The following is a 3,987-nucleotide window of genomic DNA, read 5'->3' as shown; positions in this document are numbered from 1 at the left end:
AAGTCTGAAAGAGGGAAAGGTTGACCAGAAAGCATTAAACAAAAGTGGCAACATTTTAAAAAAATTGGCAAATGGTTAACCAGAATCCCAAAAGAATGCTCAGAGACTAAGTCCCAAAGGGGAAATGGTTAACCAGAAGCTGGGGGAAATGGTTAACCAAAAGTTGCAAAAATGATTAAAAGGGGTGAAATGATTAACCAGGAGGCTAAAGCAATGTGCTGCGGTGAAGTCCTAAAGGGGAAAAGGTTGACCAGAAAGCAGGGAAAGCATTAAACAAAAGCGGCAACATTTTTTAAAAAGTGGCAAATGATTAACCAGAATCCCAAAAGAATGCTCAGAGACCAAGTCCCAAAGGGGAAATGGTTAACCAGAAGCTGGGGGAAATGGTTAACCAAAAGTTGCAAAAATGATTAAAAGGGGTGAAATGATTAACCAGGAGGCTGAAGCAATGTGCCGCGGTGAAGTCCTAAAGGGGAAAAGGTTGACCACAAAGCAGGGAAAGCATTAAACAAAAGCGGCAACATTTTTAAAAAAGTGGCAAATGATTAACCAGAATCCCAAAAGAATGCTCAGAGACTAAGTCCCAAAGGGGAAATGGTTAACCAGAAGCTGGGGGAAATGGTTAACCAAAAGTTGCAAAAATGATTAAAAGGGGTGAAATGATTAACCAGGAGGCTAAAGCAATGTGCCGCGGTGAAGTCTGAAAGAGGGAAAGGTTGACCAGAAAGCATTAAACAAAAGTGGCAACATTTTTAAAAAATTGGCAAATGATTAACCAGAATCCCAAAAGAATGCTCAGAGACTAAGTCCCAAAGGGGAAATGGTTAACCAGAAGCTGGGGGAAATGGTTAACCAAAAGTTGCAAAAATGATTAAAAGGGGTGAAATGATTAACCAGGAGGCTGAAGCAATGTGCCGCGGTGAAGTCTGAAAGAGGGAAAGGTTGACCAGAAAGCATTAAACAAAAGTGGCAACATTTTTAAAAAAGTGGCAAATGATTAACCAGAATCCCAAAAGAATGCTCAGAGACCAAGTCCCAAAGGGGAAATGGTTAACCAGAAGCTGGGGGAAATGGTTAACCAAAAGTTGCAAAAATGATTAAAAGGGGTGAAATGATTAACCAGGAGGCTGAAGCAATGTGCCGCGGTGAAGTCTGAAAGAGGGAAAGGTTGACCAGAAAGCATTAAACAAAAGTGGCAACATTTTTTAAAAATTGGCAAATGATTAACCAGAATCCCAAAAGAATGCTCAGAGACCAAGTCCCAAAGGGGAAATGGTTAACCAGAAGCTGGGGGAAATGGTTAACCAAAAGTTGCAAAAATGATTAAAAGGGGTGAAATGATTAACCAGGAGGCTGAAGCAATGTGCCGCGGTGAAGTCTGAAAGAGGGAAAGGTTGACCAGAAAGCATTAAACAAAAGTGGCAACATTTTTTAAAAATTGGCAAATGGTTAACCAGAATCCCAAAAGAATGCTCACAGACTAAGTCCCAAAGGGGAAATGGTTAACCAGAAGCTGGGTGAAATGGTTAACCAAAAGTTACAAAAATGATTAAAAGGGGTGAAATGATCAACCAGAAGTCGAAAACAATGTGCGGCGATGAAGTCCTAAGGTGGAAAAGTTACCCAGAAGGCAGGGAAATGATCAAACGAAAGCAGCCAAAAAATTATTAAAAGAGGGGAACTGATGAACCAAAAGATGAGAAACGGCCCGCAGAGACTAAGTCCAAAACGGGAACTGGTGAACCGGAAATGATTAACCAAAAACTAAGTCCGAAGAGGGAACTGGTAAACCAGAACTGAGTAACCCGATTTTTAAAATTAATTATAAATGGGGAAACGATTGAGCAAAAGGCGGAAATTAAGTCACAGGGACCAGGTCCGAAAGGGCAAGAGGTTACCCCGTAGGGGGCATTCGTCAACTCAATCTGAAAATTTTGGAGGCAAATCTGACCAAAATGCGGAAATCGGACCACACCGCGAGGGGCGCCATTCGACGGGGCAGGGGTAGACGCGTCGAACGGTGCCTGAAGGTCCCGGCTGCGACACGTGAGTCCGGAGATATGGCCAGTCAAAGTCTGATGGGAGGTACCGAAGCCGAAAAATCGAAACGCGTTTGCGGCGATTCGGTGTCAGAAAGTCGGTCACGAATTCAAATTCGTCCCGCTGATTCGCCAATTGCCAGCCGGTTCCGGGGGGATTGGCGGGGTACCTGCAGGATAGTAAGAGGTGGCATGTCGAGACTTAGCCTGTTTACCAGACTTGTGTCCAGCGCCTCCAGGTCTGCAGAGACCGACCCGGGCTGCCGCCCAACCGACTTTTAAGCCTTTTGGGAGTGGGAATTTTTCCCATTTTTCCCCATTTTTCGGGTTTTTTGGTCGGGCTTGAAAACGGCGGCCCCGAGGCCTCCCGGGGCTGGCGGGCTTCGGCTCCCTTGCGAGAGGGTCCGAATTCCACCCGTTTAAGCCCAGAAAGGAGTTCGGAAGTCAGTCGGTCGAGGGAACCCCTTCGGAAGTCCGACGGGGATGGATTCGGCCGGCGTTTCGGATCTCCGGTCAGAGGATTCCCCCCCTGGGCGGGGGGGTGCGAGTAGCTGCCGGCAAACGGTCCCTTGCACTTGTGGCACAAAAAGTCCGAGCACAGGTTAATGAGTTGGCCGCGGAAGCCCCTATGCCGAAATGAGAAAGCCCCCGTTGCGGGGATTTAGTGACGCATCTGCGGCCGGAGGTGGGAGGCCGTCCTGCCGAATTGACACTTGTCATTCGGGCACCTAGGGATTGGTCGGGTACCCGGAGATTTTCGAGAACACGATTTTCAGAGCTTTCTCTGACAGCCCAGGTGCACTTTAAGAGTGCCTGAAAAAGTGACACTTGGCAAAAGGCTCTCAATTTCAAAGCGGAGACCTTTACAAGAGCACTCGGAAGTCACCTGTCAGCATTTAAAGCTACATCAGGCGGCAATTTTCGAACTCTTTGTCAGTCTGAAATCGTGTTGAGCCTCGACAGCGTCGGGCTCAGGCAGGAGGAGCTTGCCAGCAGAGAGAGGCTCACCATGGATTGCTGGTGGATGCTTTTCGAAAACATATACACATTATATTATATTATAATAATATAAAGAAAAAAAAGAGTTTCTCAAAATCTCTGTGACACTTTGCAGATTTTTTTGAAAGCCAATAAAGAGAACTCTTTAACTTGAAAGTCACCTGTGCCGGCATAGCGATGACTTTTAAAACAGGTTGACACTTTCGAGCCGCGGCGGCTCTGAATCACCCCAGACACCAAGTGTGTTTGTGGGCAAGGCACCGCGGCCGGTGGGCTGCTTTTATAATAACGGGCACGCAGACTTTTTGAGAGGAATCGGTACTCTCTTCCGATCGATTTGGCGACTCGCGTCCGACATGGGAGGGCCCGAGCGGTCCAGCCAAGGCTGGTGTTCAGGCTCGTCAGGTTCCTCTCTCTGTCCCAAGTGGCAGACGGACAGTTTTAAAAGTCAGTGGGTTTTGTCGGCACGACTCTCCTGTTCACCCGCTGGCGTATTGCTCTCTTGTGAGGCCGAGAAGTCCACCTGTGTTGTCTAACAGAGGTCCGATTCAAGCTCCAGAGCCCGGGTGTCTGCCGTCTCGAGTGGAGCGGGAATGTGCACAGCAAGTCCCGTTCTGGTAGCTGAACACGAGATTTCTCTAGCAACTGAGCACCAAAACACGTCACCCTTTTAGAGCTGGAGGGCTGAGTGTGTGCATGTATCTTGAACGCTATGGTTTGCAAACTCCAGTCGGACCTGGCACACCAACCTCTCCCCTGTCACGGGCAGGGGGGGGAAGGCCATGTGTGCCCAGCAGACACGACGAAGGCGGCTAGAAAGGGTCACTGTAGCTTAACCACCCAAGCGTGTCCGTGACCTTAACGGTCTGTGCCTGGCAAAAGGTGGGCTCCTTTCGACTTTTGTTTGTTGCTGGCTGTCTGTCATGCATTACCGCTTGCAAGCCCAGGT

The sequence above is a fragment of the Heptranchias perlo genome, unplaced genomic scaffold (assembly GCF_035084215.1).
Source record: "Heptranchias perlo isolate sHepPer1 unplaced genomic scaffold, sHepPer1.hap1 HAP1_SCAFFOLD_436, whole genome shotgun sequence".
Lineage (NCBI taxonomy): Eukaryota > Metazoa > Chordata > Chondrichthyes > Hexanchiformes > Hexanchidae > Heptranchias > Heptranchias perlo.
This window is presented reverse-complemented; position numbering follows the sequence as displayed.